This window comes from Protopterus annectens, chromosome 3.part1 (genome assembly GCF_019279795.1).
Source record: "Protopterus annectens isolate FY-2018-M chromosome 3.part1, PAN1.0, whole genome shotgun sequence".
NCBI classification, from domain to species: domain Eukaryota; kingdom Metazoa; phylum Chordata; order Ceratodontiformes; family Protopteridae; genus Protopterus; species Protopterus annectens.
Window position 1 is genome coordinate 1,671,009,529 of NC_056732.1, and position 16,542 is coordinate 1,671,026,070.

The following is a 16,542-nucleotide window of genomic DNA, read 5'->3' on the forward strand; positions in this document are numbered from 1 at the left end:
CATACATTTTTATTATTATTTTTTCTTTTTCTTGCTCTCTTTTTTTATACTTTATTCAAAGTGATGTGTAATAACAATGCTAATTATACAATAATATTTTTATAGATAGTTTTTAGGGTTCTTGTACACAGACCTGAAGAAGTCTAGAAGGACGAAAGCAGTCTTTATTAACAATAGGTTATGAAAATAGAATATGATTTTTACAATTGATTTTTTACACGCAAATTGCATGTGTATATATTTATATATTTTTTTTGATTGCCAAATGGATTAAGGTTGATATATTTCCAGCCATGTAGTATATTGTCTTGGATAAAATCACAGACTTAATAATCTGGTTAAATAAGAGGTACCACATCATTATAAATTTTATTTAAAGTATATAAGGGTTATATTATTATGACAACTACTAAGTAGGGCAGGACCAGCTCAAATGTCACACTGATGGGGGAAGGGATGTGAATTTAACATGTGTACCAGTAACACTGTTTTACAGCACAATAAACCACTCCCTTGCCTGATAAAAAGCATATATATATATATCTATCTATCTATATATATATATATATATATATATATATATATTTAGAAAGCTTGTGAGGAAACTATCACTCTGTTATTTTTGTTTTACTTGGATCGCTTGTCTGTGTGCTTAATAAAGGATTTTTGACTTGAAATAGACTGCCTGCCTTGCTTGGATTACTTTTGAATATGTAGTAAGTCTGAACAGTATTTCAAATTATATATTTTTTATTATTTTTTTGACTTAAGATGGGTTTAATTTAGCTACTTCTACTACTATTGTCTGATCTAATTAATATACAGTGATTAACTAGAGATAAATGGACTGAAAATCTTCCACACACAAGTTTCTTACACTGTTTTGTTTTTGGACCCACTATACTTGTTAAGTGGGTTGTTTGAGACTTCGTGGATACCACGGAGATTACTTTTTTTTTTTTTCATATATAAGTTCCAGAGACGTGCAATCTCCAGTGCCATTTTATAAGAGTAGCCAGAGTGAGAGCATGCATGATCGCAGTTCTTAGTTTGCATACAAGTTACTTAAGTTAAAGTCAGTAAACTTCTATAGTGATGTGTTTGTATAAAATAAAGCTGCTTGAACAGAACCCACAAAGACTCTTCTATCGTGTCCAAAGTAGGAGAGCGACATGATGTCAGAACCAGGACGGCAAAGAATAAGATTCAGAGCTATGAGGGGCAGAGACAACAGTGAAGGTAAAACTAAGAGAAACGAGCAGAATAAGAGCCAGATAAGAATCAATGGTAAAGAGAAGTAGCATGAACTGTTCATGTGATAGAAAAGACAAAACGGGACATTACAAGGGCACAACCCCCATTATTAAGCAACCAGGAAGCACAGAAAGTTTGTTAACTGAAAGAAATGTTTAAAATAAAGGTATTTGATGAAACAATTAACTGTAAAGTAAAATGAGCATGTTTAAAACAAAACGAGCGTGTTTGTTTATAAGTCCGACTTAAAATGAAGCCAATTTTCATCAGAGACCTGGGGAGAAACTCTCCAGATGTATGCCTTTGTCACGTGGGAGGAAACCGGAGCACCACGAGGAAACCCACACAAATGCAGGGAGGACATGCACACTCCGCACAGACGGCACCCCAGCCGAGAATTAAACTGGAGAACCTCTTGCTGTGAGGTGACAACGCTCCCACTGCACCACTGCGTCATCCAAAAGTTTAAAGCAAAATTGGGCATGTTTAGAGTAAAATGAGCATAAGAAAAGTACATTGGGCATGAAAAGGGCTTAAATGAGCAAAACTAATATAATAAGGGCAAAAAGGGCACATAAAGCAAAAATAAAGCAAGGCGACTGCATGTGTTTTGGCATAACTATGACTTTGTATTGCATCAAGGGCATAAAAAGAAGTTATGTACTCATCATAACGTTCCATGTTTGTTGTCCTTGATCTTGCCTTCCTTCTTGCTGGCTGGGTTTCGGGGTCGATCTTCGGCTCCGACTTGGCCGCATTCTAAAGCTCAAGAGCTTCCACTGGCTCAAGGGTAGAACCTATACCAACATGCCTAGCGAGAGTTACCCACATCTCGTTTGTGATAACCCATAACACTACACTATAATGTGCAGACATAGACAGACATGTACATATAAACTATACATGCATTTTATATATATATATATATATATATATATATATATTTATATATATTTATATATCCCACGAAGATAGTAGTAGAAGGACTCAGTCTATCCAACTCATAAGGCAGGAAGGGAATCACAGCCTATGTAGCCAAATGATGGATAATTCCTATTGATCTTCCAGGAGGGAGAAAAGGAAGGTGAGATCAAGGACAACAAACATGGAACGTTATGGTGAGTACATAACTTCTTTATGTTATGCTGTCCCTATCTCGCCTTCTTTAATGCTGATTGGGGCCGTGTCCCCAGCACCTTCTTCTTGGGTGGCTCAATGGAATAGACTCTTCAGGACTGTGGAACCAAAGGATGTCCTGTTCTGGGAGGCCACATCTAATTTGTAATGAGTGATGAAGGTATGGGGATTAACCCACTTAGCTACCGCACAAATTGAGTCTAAAGGCAGTCTGGCCTGAAAGGCAGTAGAGGTACACAAGACCCTAGTTGAGTGTCCTCGAATTTTTCCTGGCAGCTGTTTGTTCTGCGAATTATAGACATAAGTGATGTTGTCTGAAAGATAGTTACTTTTGAGACTGAAGTCCCCTTTCTGCTTTCTGCAAAGGATACAAACAATTGGTCAGATTTTCTGAATTCTTGTGTCCTGTGCAAGTAAAAATGTAACTATGAACATCCAGTTGGTGGAGTTTATAGTCTGCCTTGATGCCATAATTAGGGAAAAGTACAGGTAGTTAGTTCTATTGATTGATTCAGACTGAACTCTGAGCAAACTTTTGGTAGGAAGGAGGGGTTGATTCTGAGAGAAACCCTATCCTTGTGAAAAATTAAGCAAGGGGGCCGAATGGATAGAGCTTGTAATTCTAATACCCTCCTAGCTGAGGTAATGGCAGTCAAGAAAATAGTTTTCCAAGTCAAGAATTTCAGAGAGCGAGTATTAGCCGGCTCAAATGGAGGAAGAATCAAAGCAGCTAGGACTAAATTTAGATCCCAAGGAGGGAGTGGTTCTCTTATTGGGGGTCTCAAGAAAAGCTTTGCATAGCCTGTGGGACATAACGTTGGAACCCATTTCTCCCACATGAAAGTTGGAAATAGCAGCCAACTGAACTTGAATGGTTGCTGCTGCTGCTCCTTGGTTAAAGGTTTAAGCGAGAAGTTCAAGGATCTTTGAAATAGGTGCAGTAAAAGGGTCAATGTTATTTTTGGCTGCCCAACAAGAGAACCACTTACATTTGCTAGCATAGAGTTTCCTCGTTGAGGATTTGTGGGAGGAAATCAAAATATGTTGTACTGCTGGGGTGTCAGGAAGCCTGGCTAAGACGGGAAGTGGAGGAACCAAGCTGTCAGCTTGAAGGTCTGTATGGAAGGCTGGAGCGTACCTGACTGATGTACCAGAAGATCTGGAACTGGGTCCAGAATCCATGGCTCCTCCTGGAAATGGAGTCATAGAAAGGGGAACCATATTTGACGAGGCCATTAAGGGGCAATGAGTATTAATTTGCAACCCAATGATTGTGCTTTCTGAAGAACCTTGGGTATTAGAAGGAATGGGGGAAAGGCCAATCATGAACAAGTGCATCCCTTGGCGACTGTCCCAGTGGGGGGACTAGGGCAAAATAGCTGCATTTGGTATTGGTGGAGGTAGTAAAAAGGTCGCAGCAAGGCTGGCCCCACTTGCCAAAAAGTTTGTTTGCAATATCCTGCTTCAGGGACCACTCATAAGGCATAAGGATAGCCCTGCTTAGCTTGTCTGCTACCACGATGGATTTCACCGGAATGTGCATTGCAATCAGAAAGCATTGGGAAACATTGCCCATTGTCATACTCTTAGAGCCTCTCGACACAAGGGGTAGATCTGGTTCCACCTTGCTTGTTGATGTACCACACTACTGACATACTGCCTGTTTGAACTGCTATCATCCCCATAGGTAGAGAGCCCTGCAGTGCTTGCAACTCCAGCAGCACCACTCTCATCTCTAGGACGTTGATGTGCAAGTGGTACTCATGTTGTTGCCAAGTTCCTTGAACAGTCTTGCCCCAGATAATGCCCCCCCCCCACCCTATCTGGGCAATTTTGCTATCACATCTTTTGCATCTAAATCTGCCCCTATAAATGTAATACATTGACAAGGCAACAAGGCAGACTTTTCGTAGTTTATAGTGATGCCTAGCTATAAGCAGAGGTGAATTGTGGTGTCCATTGCCTCAGTTAGTCAATGCTTGGTGGTGACGGTAAGGAGCCAGTCGTCTAAATGGATTTTTTTTTTCTGGGAAGAGGTGGCATGGAGAAAGGAATACTGTATACCCTGGGTGTTACGGACTGTATCCATGTGTCTTTTGTGATACTTTGCCAGGCTTCTGGGTACAGTGACAATCTGTCCCTGACTGCCACCTCCAGAGGTGGACAAGTGGGCCTCCTTTCAGGAGTGCTGGTAGGGCCTACCAAAGAACACATCTCTGTTGCCCTGACTCTGTGGACCCCCACTGCCGCGAGGGTGGCGTCTCCCATTATTGTTCCCCCCTCTGCCCCTAGGGGAAAAGTCACCATGTGCATCAGGCAAAGCTCCCTGGGATTTCTGGAACCATATTTTCCTGCCTTTTTGACCTTTAGTATAAGGTCTAGTAGGCATGGAGAAACATACTCCCACAGCAGAGAGAGTTTTGCCATCTTGCCCACACCTGCTGAGAGTCTCTTATCTTGGGCCCGGACAACGATAAGCCATCAAATAGGGCGTTGGTAAAGGAGGACTAGTAGGGCTCCGCAAACTGACAAAGGCGCATCCAGGAATTTCTCTGTAAGGTGACTCCTGTGCCTGCTGCCCTGCTTGCTCCATTGGCTGCATAGGATATAAGCCGCATGGAGGAGTTAACTACAGAAGATAAGGTCACAAGCTGAGAAGCAGCTCTGTCTGTGGGATCCTGTAGGGTATCTTCTAGCTCTTTCAGGAGATCCCTCTGGAGATGGGTAAAATGGGACAAATAATTCAGTGACCCAAGGGTAAAGGCCACTGAAAAGGCACTCTTCCATATCTGTCCATCGTATGGTACTCCTTGTTCGGTGGATGGACAGAAGATGTTTCCACTAATTCCTTCTTTGTGGCTGCTAAAACCACCATAGCATCAACTGGCACGCCCTTAGTCAGGAAAGGTTTGTCGTCCAGTGCAGTGATAAACTTAATGGGCCTCCATGGAACTGATTCCATCAATTCTGGAGAGCTCCACGCCTTTTGACTTACTACACCTAGCAGCAGGTTGAAGGGCGGAGACACCCAAGAGGTGGAAGGTCGGGAACTGAATGTGTGCAGATACATGGACTTGTCTTCAGAAGGGAAAGGGACTTCCAACCACCCCTCTCTTTGAGGATTTCCAGGATGTATGAAAAAGAGACATCCTCAGAGGGGGACCATGGGGACCCTTCTGAGTCCTCCAAGTCCTTGTCTGATGTCAGGGACCCAGGGAGTCCAAATGCTTCCTCTTACAAGTCCTCTTCCGAGTGACCTCCTTTGAGGGGTGCTCTGTAAAGGTTTCGGAAGGCGGGGTGTCCAAAGGGGCGTCCTGGGGCATTGGTTCCCTACGCCTGGGAAGGAGGGGTGGTTTGAAGGTGGACACTGGCCCAGAAGGGGAAGGAGCAACTGGAGCCGAGGGTGGAGCGGTCTGAGAGGACAGCACACTCCTCATCACCTCGAAGGCACCACAAACCCAGCCCAACAGAGTCTCCGGTTCCAAAGAGCCAGGAGATCTCTTCCGAACTGAGGATGATGGCTCAGAGGCCAATGTAGGTGCCGAACTCACTTGTGCTGAAGCTCAGAGTGGGAGAGTAGGATCCAACAAGGGTCTGATCTCGCTCTCTCCCTGAGCCAATGAGTGAGTGTCAGCCCCCAGATCCCTTAAGAGCAGTTGGTATAGACAGGATCGGAGCTGATTTTGGACCAGAAAGAGCCGGGGTTTTCGGATCTGATGGTTCCACTACAATGACCTCCCATGCACTCCAGTTCTGAACTCAGGTGAGTCGAAGGAGGAATCGATGACAAAGTAGGTTGGACAGCAGGCTCCCACTTCCATATGGGCTGGGCTCGATAACATTTTTGCCAAGGCCGGTGTCCTGAGTAGCCTTTTCACCACCCTCTCCACCTCGTCATCTGAAAGCTTCTGGATGACCGAGAGGAATGGGTGGATGATCGGTGACTGCCCACCACAGAAGGAAGAAGTGGGGACTGTGGCACGGAATGCACCAGTTCCAAGCAGGGAGACCTGGATCTTTTACGGCTTCTTGATGGTTCCGAAGATACTGTTGGAACCGAAGGAGATAAAGCCTTGTTAGTCTCGATAGCCATTGGCTCCGACGGACTTGACGGTTTGTCTTTGCCCTTCGGTGGTTCCAAAGTCAGAGGCAACAAAGATGCCAATTTGGAAGGTTTGTCAGATTTTCCTGCCTGATTCCCTTCCTTCGATGCCTCAAAAGGCCCTTTCAATAATCCTCTCAAGATTAGATTGCTCTTGCACTCCCAGCAGGAATCTAGAGCTAAAACCATGACAAATGAAACAAGAGTCCTGCAGGTTAACAGCTCCCAAACAGTATACGCAGCTTGTATGACCATCGGTTAGAGACATCTTTTGAGTGCAGGAATCACACTTCTTGAATCCAGAAGGCTTGGATTCTTCAGAAGCTTCCTTGGAATATTTACCACAAAATCTAACAGCGATCAACAACAAAATACTTTACAGAAATAATAGAATGGAAAGAGACACTCAGCCAAAAAAAAAAAAAAAACAGCAAAAAGTTTTTTGTTTTTTTTTTGAAAAGGGAAAGAAACAGATGGAGGAGAGTCTTAAGTCAAACGGCAACTCCTCAAACAGAGGAGATGCCTCCACTTAAATGGCTAGCGCTTTAGATAGAGAGGGGAAATAAGGTAAAGCCCTCTAACTAAAATGGGCTAAAAGGGTAGGATGAATCCTCTACCTTAAACGGATTTGTAAGTTAGAAAGAAGAGAAAGGGTAGGCCTGAAAGATAAAGAAACGATGACCTCAACAATAAACAGCAACTAAGCAGGTGGTAGACAGAGGCATAGACAACAGATTCTACTGACCTACAAAAATAACTATACTACCAAATAATATTTTCAAGAAAATATTACAAAAAAACAATCTAACTTAGTCTGAGCCAGTCATCAGGAATCCCGAAGCTTCAAGCAGCAAACGAGATCTGGGTAACTCTCGCTAGGCATGCTGGGATATAGGGTCTAGTCTCGAGCCAGTGGAAGCTCTCGAGCTTTAGAATGTGGCATAGTTGGAGACAAAAATCGGCTCTGAACCCAACCAGCAGCAAGGAAGGCGAGACAGGGACAACATAACATCCAAAGTTATCTGACATATTTGTTATCTTGTCTTTTATCACTGTATTTTTACTGTGCTTTATCAAATTGTATGCCTTTGTATCTCTGTGGAGCTTTTCTCCCCAGGCCTCCACTGAAACTGGGCACTTTTTGGCCCAGTTGACTTTCCTAGTAAACAAATGCAATAAATAAATGAATAAATATTAGAATTACATCAAACTGTGTAAATGTGCTTACAGTGTGTGCTTATTACTGTGCATGTATTTTGAAGAGTTTATTGTGTGCAAGGTGCAACTATTTTGTGAAATACAGTCAAAATATAGCCATTTCGAAAAGTTTCTTGTGCTGGGTGTGTCTAATCTCAAAGAGCCACCATTACAGAGGTTTTCTTGCACTGCAAAGAGTTGCCTAGCAAGGTACCGCCATTTTGGGGACATTTCAGTGTGCTGAGTGCAGCTATTCGCAAAGTGCAGTTACTTCAAAATGTTACTGAGTTTTTGGCATGAGAGGTCCAGTTTATTCGCATTGTGCAGTTATTTGATATGTTTCTTACACTGATATGAGGTGATTATTTTTGCAAAACTATAGTACAAGAGTGTTAAAGTACCCGAGAAGTTTATTTTGCAAAGTCCAATTATTCAAAGTTGCTAGGAGTTTGTCCATTAGCATAATTTCAAAAAGCCCAAAAGGTATAAATTCAGAAGAACAAAGGCATTAGACAAAGTTACAAATACTGGCATAAATTTCTGGCATATGTACATGTATGTATGTTTGTGCTTATTTGCAAAACCCTTTACTGGTATATGTTAATATGGCTTAATATGCCAGATGGATTTCATATGCCCCTACCCACTTGTATTTGATCAGAATACTGCACAGAATTAATACTGCAGAGAATTGGAGAATATCTGAGCAAGAGTACGATATTTTTATACAAGCAGCTTACGCAGATAGAGATGCACACACCAGGGCATTCATTTTGATAAACCTAGCTGGGTCAGAGGCCAAAGAAAGACAGCGTTCATTTGTGTATGCACCTGCAGTATATGAAGGAGAAGGTGAAAACCTTCATATTGTTGTACAGGCCTAATCAAGATAAGACTGAGTTTTGAAGCACAAGTTCAGAGAAATGTGCAACCCCCCCAGACAAATATTGCATTAGAGAGGCATTTGTTTTACAAGAGATCAGAAACCAGGGGAAACATTTGCAGCTTACATAACTGACCTGAGAAACACAGGTAAAACGGCTCGGTTTGGTGATTTAAAAGATGAGTTGATAAAGGACAGGCTTGTGTGTGGTATTAACAGTGCTGCTGTGAGAAAGATTTTACTTCGTGACAGTGATTTAACATTGAGCAAAGCCACAAAGATTTGTCAATTCTATGAGGTGACAGAAAAACACACAAGTATGCTTGCGAGTGACAAGAGCATGGTTTCAGTTGCCTCCAGAGCAAATGTAGACAGCATGCAACACATGGCAAACAAAGGCAGGCCCAAACACATGGTAGCTACAGGGTTTCCAGGTAAGACATGTAGCTTTCGAATTTCTAGAAAAGGAGTTTGCTCCAGCTCAGTGCAATACGTACAAGCATGAATCAGCAAAACTCAAGTCTAACTTTATTGTTAACTGTAGCAATAGTGGTGCAAATCATGAGTCGAAAAGAGAGGTGTGTTAAGCATTTGGTCAGCAATGTTACAAGTGTAAAAAATGGAACCATTTGCAAAAGTTTTGCAAATCAAGTAAGCCTCACACAGTTGTAAATAAAGGTCACACAAAAAAATAAGTTGATCCAGTAGAGCCAAAGCAGTCAGCTTTCTATGTAGAAGGTGTATCAGTCCTTGGTGAAAGAGTTGATGCAGTGAATTTTTTAACAAGGAGCAAAGTGTTTTGTACTATCCAGATTAAATGAAGATCCACAAAGCTTAAAGTAGACACTGGTTCAAAGTGTAATGTTATCTCAGCAGACACGTTTGCTACAGTGAGAACTAACAAACAACTCAATGTACTTGTAGTGCGAGACTTGTTGCTTGTGGAGGTGAAGAAATTCAAACTGAAGGTTCAGTGATGCTTTCATGTTATTTGGCCGAGAACTGTTACAACTTGTTACTCTATACAGTCTGAAGACCAGTGCAATCTTTACTGGGTCTCAAAGAAGTTTAAGAATGAATCTGCTTTCTTTTGCTAAATACGTTTATCATGTAAGTGCATTTCCAAGTTCTAATTTTTCAGAAGACTTTCTCAGAGTATGCTGATGTTTTCAATGACTGGTTAGGCAAACATCCAGTTGTGTATTCCATGAAGTTAGACCCAGAGATCACGCCAGTGGTCAGACGAGCAAGAAGAGTTCCAATACTGATGCAGGACAAATTTAAGGCTCAGCTGGATAAAATGGTGAGGCAAGGTGTGATTTTGTCCAGTCACTGAACCAACTGAATGGGTGTCATTCATGATAGTAGCTCAGAAAAAAGGCTCAGACGAAATCAGAATATGTATTGATCCAAGAGATCTAAACAAAGCACTGAAGAGACCATATAATCCAATGTGCACAGTCAAATAGGTTGCAGCTTTAATGCCAAATGCCACATTTTTCTGTCTTGGATGCAAAGAGCTCATTTTGGCAAGTGATGCTTGATCACAAATCTTCATTTCTAACTACTTTTGGTACTCTGTTTGCAGATACAAATTCCTAAGGATTCCATTTGGAATAAATGCTGCAAGTGAAGTCTTCCAATGTGCAATGGCACACATTTTTTTCAGGTTATCCTTGTGCCATAATAGTACATGATTTATTGTTGCATGGTCATGGTTGGAGAAGCACCAAAAGGCATTTGAAGACCTTAAGCAGAAAAATGCCACCCCACCTACATTAAGTTACAATGATGTGAACACACCAGTTACTCTTTCCTGTGATGCTTCAAAATTTGGTCTTGGTGCAGTTATACTTCAAGAGGGCAGACCAATAGCCTATGCATCTAGAACACTAACCCAAACCGAGATGCAGTATGCTCAAATTGAAAAAGAACTTTTGGCAATAGTATTTGCATGTTCCAAGTTTCATGATTATATTTATGGTCGAGTTATTCAGATTGAAACTGACCACCAACGTCTAGTTATTATTCTAAAGAAGCCTATGCATTCCACTTCTGCAAGATTACAAAGAATGATTCTCAAATTGCAAAATGATAATTTCAAAATGTTCTACACAAAAGGCAAATTGCTCTCTTTGGCTGATACCTTATTCAGATCGCCCAGAAATACAACAGACCAGGTTGATGTAGAGAATTTTGACTGATGTGATGTCAGTGCATACATTTTCCACCACTAGACTTGATGAGTTGAGAGATCACACACTGATCCAATTTTGCATAAGCTCAATCACTACATTAATGTTGGATGGCCATCAAAGCAATCTAGTGTACCACCTGAAGTGCAAACCTATTGTCCTTACAGAGATGAATTGTTGATGAAAGATAGCATTATTTTCAAAGGTCCTAAAATTGTTGTTCCTGCTTCCTTACAACAAGAATATATCCATATTTTGCAATGTGGTCACCCACTGTCCACATCCACTAAGAGAACAGCCAGAGAATTAGTACTTTGGCCTTCACTACCAAAATATTTTGATAAAGTACTATCTTATTGTTCAGTATGCAAAAGTACTAGACCACATTTGCAAAGAGAACCACTTCAGTTAAGTTCAGATCCAGAACTACCTTGGTCTACTGTTGTAGTTGTTATCTTTGAGTGGAACAATCAGTACTACTTGGTTTTGGCAGACTCTTACTTGAATTGGTTTGAGATTGATCTACTACCTAACCTAACATCCATTGCTGATATTACTAAGTTGAAAAGTAATTTCTCAGGTCATGGTAGTCCACACAAAGTTCTTTCTGAAAATGGTACTCAATTTACTAGCCAGTTGTTTCAGAAATTTGCAAAAGAATGGGACTTTGTACATGTCACTAGTAGTTCTGAATATCCTCAGTCCAATGGTCTAGCTAAACGTGCAGTGCACAGTGTTAAGTAATTACCTGAAAGGTCAATGCATGACAATACCGATGTGTTCTTGAATTTGCTTAATCTCAGAAACACACCTTGTGATTATAGTCTTGGCTCACCTGCAAAGACTACTTTCCAGGCAAACTAGAACCACACTACCCCCATTACTTCTAGTTTACTGAAGCTTAAAACTATCAATAATAAAACCATCAAGGCTCAATTGGTCAAGAAATGTAATATCCAGAAAGAGAATTATGACAGATCAAGCAGATTACTTCATCCATTGAGGGAAGGAGAAAAGTACAGTTTTGTACCTACCATAAATGTAGATGTTCGAAGATCCACATTGCTGCAGTCCTTACATATGGGTAGTCCGCTGTCCTCGGTCGGCCCGAATACCAAAGTATTAGGCTGACGTCGGTCATGGGCGCTCAGATCTGACATCAGAGTGTCAGGGTATAAAAGCGCATGACCGACGTCATATCCTCAGTCTTTTCTTGCCCCAGATGTCAGAAGGCCCTAAAAAGAAAGGCCACAGCCCAAAACAGGATACCTCCCAAAACATGCCCAACAACAACCATCACCCAAACCATATAACCATGCCAAACTACAGAGGGGAAGGAGGGAGGGAAAATTGGACTGCAGCAATGTGGATCTTGAACATCTACATTTATGGTAGGTACAAAACTGTACTATGTTCTTCATCTCACATTGCTGCAGTCCTTACATATGGGTAGAATCCCAAAGCAGAGGTAAAGGGAGGATGGCAAAATCATAAAGCATTAGGGGCTGCTAAAATGCCCTGTAATATTGCAGTGGCAAATCCAGCCCTAGACTTAGAATAAAGAGGAAGGTGGTAATGCTTGGAAAAAGTATGTACTGAACTCCAAGTGGCTGCTTCCAAAATATCTTTTGTAGCTACCCCCCTTAGAAAGGCAGTAGAAGTGGCAGTAGCTCTAGTGGAATGAGGTCTGATTCTAGCCGGAATCTCCTTACCATGATGGGAATAACAGAAAGAAATACAAAACCCAATCCATTTAGAAATAGTTTGTTTTGAAACAGGTTTTCCCTGAGAACCCAAAGCAAAAGAAACAAACAACTGCTGAGACTGCCTGAACCCCTTGGTTCTGCTCAAATAATAACGTAACTGCCTGTGAATATCCAAAGTATGCAAAATCTTCTCCCCTTTATTTTGGGGGTTTGCATAAAAAGTAGGCAAATGAATAGTTTGGTTCAAGGCCACACTAGAAACCACTTTAGGCATAAAGGAAGGATTAGTACGCAAAGATACCCTATCCTTATGAAAAATCAGGAAAGGTTCCACTGCCATAAGGGCCTGTAATTCAGAAACCCTTCTTGCAGAGGTAATGGCCAACAAAAAGCAGTCTTCCATGATAAATACTTTAACTCGGCAGTAGCTGCAGGCTCAAAAGGTTGTAGAGTAAGCTTTTCCAACACAAAATTGAGATCCCAAGCAGGAGTAGGAGCTCTACGTGGGGTCTTATGTTCTTTGCCCCTCTAAGAAATTGCTTAAACAAAGGATGGGAAAATAAAGGAGGGTCACAGTCATAGTGAGCAGAAATGGCTGCAGCATGAACCTTTATCGAGGAGAAAGACAAACCCTTGTCCAATAACTCAGTAAGATATTGAAGAGAAACACTTAAATCAGGCTTGGAAACATCAAAGTCCTTCGCTTTGCTCCAAAGAAAAAATCTCCTCCATTTATCAGCGTAAACTTTCCTTGTACTAGGCCTTCTGGCCTCCAAAATAACATCCAAAACTTGTTGTGGAAGCTGAGACCCTCCAGGGTCTAAAACAGAATATGCCAGGCTGTGAGATGCAGAGACTGAATCTTGACATTGAGGAAGTGATTGCCCTCCTGAGACAAAAGATGCGGAATCAAAGGCAGAGGCCATGGAGGCTCCCGTACCAAACTCCTCAGTAGTGGGTACCAGTGCTGTCGAGGCCAATCCGGCGCTATCAGAATCATGGATGGCTTGTCTATTCTGGCCTTCAGGAGTACCTTGGGAATGAGAGGCAGAGGTGGAAAGGCATAGACATGAAGATTGCTCCAACTGAATGATAGAGCATCCACCTTCCAAGCTGTGGGATGAAACATTTTTGTGCAAAACTTTGGCAACTGGTAATTTAGTGGAGAAGCGAACAGATCTATGTCTGGAGCTGCCCATAACACTGTCAACCTTTGAAACACATGAGGATCCAGTTTCCACTCGTGAGGATCCACAATTTGTCTGCTCAACACATCCGCTAAGGAGTTCTGTGCTCCTGGTAGAAACCTTGCCTGAAGATTGAGGTGTAAACTGAGAGCAGTCTCCCACAAAATCATCGCTTGCCTGCAAAGAGGGTACGAATGGGTTCCCCTTGCTTGTTGATGTACCACATGACAGTAGTGTTGTCTGTTTGAATCAACACCTGTCCTGGGTGAAGTAAATCCTTGAAAGCCATCAATGCAAATTGGACTGCTAACATCTCCTTCAAGTTGATATGCAAATGTTGAAGTCTGACAGGCCACGTGTCTTGCACCCATTTTCCATTGAGGTGTGCTCCCCAAGCCTAGTCCGAGGCATCTGTCGTTAGAATCTGACTCGCCTCTGGTCGGGTCACAGAGAGTCCCTTGTTTAGGTGACATTCCTGAGCCCACCACAAAAATTCTTTCTGAATGCAAGGTATTATCTGAATGACAGTGTCTAGATCTTGGCAGTGTTGTGTCCATACATTTTTGAGATACTACTGAAGCTTCCTCATATGCAGTTTGGCATTGGGAAGCACCAGAATACAAGATGCCATGAACCCCAAGGCTTGAAGGACTGTCCTTGCAGTCAGCCTGGACTGTAGAGACATTTGATGGAAATAAAGAGAAAGGCTTCTTTGTTTGTCTGGGGTCAAAAAGGCCATCTGGGAAGCTGTATTCAGTCTCACACCCAGAAAGCACCTGTCCTGAGAGGGTACTAGACTGGACTTTGTTTCGTTCACAGAATACCCTAGGCATCTTAACACTACCATCACATACTGTAGATGATGCAGAAGTTCGTCTTTGTGTTGTGCAATAATCAGGCAATCGTCCAAATAAGGATAAATCTGTATTCCTCTTAACCTGAAAAAGGCTATCACTGGAGCCAGAACCTTTGTGAACACTCTGGGCACAGTAGATAAGCCAAAGGGCAATGCAGAGAACTGATAATGTAAATTTCCAGCCCGAAAACGCAGGTACCTCCTGCAACTGGGCCTGATAGGAACATGAAGATAAGCCTCTTTGAGATCCAGAGTTACCATCCAGTGATCTTTTCCCAACAGAGGTAAAAGCTGTTGTAACGTCAGCATTTTGAACTTTGAAATGTCCAGATAAGTGTTGAGGATGGATAAATCCAAAATTGGTCTCCACGTGTTCCCTTTCTTTGGTACTAGAAACAGGCGAGAATAAAATCCTAGTCCCACTTCTGACAGAGGAACTGGCTGTATAGCTCCTATTTGAAGAAGTAAAGAAATCTGCTTGTGAGCCTCTATCCTTTGCCGAGGAGGAACGTCTGGCATGCCTTTGAAAGGAGGCAATGTATGGAAATAGAACTTGTAGCCTCGGTTTATAATGTCCAATACCCATTTGTCCTGGGTGACTAAAAGCCAGTTTTGCTTGAAGAGTGCTAACTTTCCTCCCAAAAGAGCTGCCAGGGAAGAAGAATCTGGCAGCTGAAAATGCAGGTCATTGGGCCTGTTTACGAAAGGACTGGCCCCTGCCCTCACCTGCAGATTGTGCAGGTGAACTCCAAGTTCTAGGCCTGAATGTACTGTGAGCTCTGCCCCTGCCACGTCTAGATCTACCCCTAGACTGAGAATCAGAAGAAGGGTAGGTCCACCCCTTAGTAGGCCAATTTCTACTAAACTATGGAGGTTGCACCTGCAAAAAATCTTTAACAGTCTGCATGGACTTAGCCTTGTCTTCCATTTTCTTCAAAACCGACTCCACAGGGGGACCAAACAAAACTTCAGACTGTAAAGGGCATCCAGAATTCTAGTTTTAACATGCTCGGACAAATTCTGATCCTTAAGCCAGGCGTGCCTACGAAGAACTGAACCAGTAGCCGCCACCCTAGAAGAGGCCTGTACAGCATCAAAACCACACTGCAAAGAATGCTTACCCACCTGTTCAGAGACATGTACTAAATCCTGCAATTCTTTACACTCTATGCCCTCTGCCAAAGCATCCACTTTAGATTTTAGCTGAGAAAGGAGGAAATTCTGATATTTCAACATATGAAACTGGCAATTTAAAGCCCTCATTGCTAAAGTAGAAGAGGTATACACCTTCTTACCCCATCTATCCAAAGCTCTAGCTTCCTTATCTAGAGGAACCGGATTCTTTACAACAGAAGCTCTAACACCCTTAGGCCCCTGACTAATAGTTTCTGGGTCCGCCCTAGGACTCTTATACAGATATTTATGAGCCTCAGGCACCCTGTAATACCTGTCCGGTTTAACTGGCGCAGGAGGCAAAGAATCTGGATTAAGGGAAGCCTCGAGAAAACATCTTGAACAACATCCAAAACAGGAGGTATAGCCAAGGGTCTATGCTGTGGTAAAACAAGAATTCCCTAAGCCTCTTCCGTGAATCAGAGAAATCCTGTCCTTCCCACTTAAAATGCTCCCTCATGGAATGCAGAGTTTCTGAAAATGAAAAATCCTCTGGAGGAGAAGCAGAAGGAGTGGAATCCTCTGCATCAGAATCGAATAAGGGGAAAATCTTGAATATCTTCAGCAGAAGAGTCTGAGTCATCTGAGGCCTGATCCAAACTTTCCAACTCTGGCTCCACCCTGGGCCTCTTATCAGGAGGGGGCATAGAACCTCTAATTAAAGTAATCAAATCTTCTGCCATTTTAAGCATGTGCTTTTAGGCACAGACCCTGAAGTACCTGGAGGGACACCAGAGGAAGGCAAAACAGACCTGCCCTTAGAAGAAGCCTTAGAAATAGTAGCAGAAGGCCTAACCACCTTAGGCATAGAAGGGAGAACAGTAACCTGAGAGGCCCCTTCAGCTTGACCTG

At 42.4% G+C, this 16,542-nt stretch overlaps 1 protein-coding gene across 2 annotated transcripts in view; it reads right to left on the reverse strand.

The window, feature by feature from the left end:
- MROH1 (maestro heat like repeat family member 1) overlaps positions 1-16,542 on the reverse strand; it is a 2,449,684-nt gene that overhangs the window by 811,620 nt on the left and 1,621,522 nt on the right. The window lies entirely within an intron of this gene.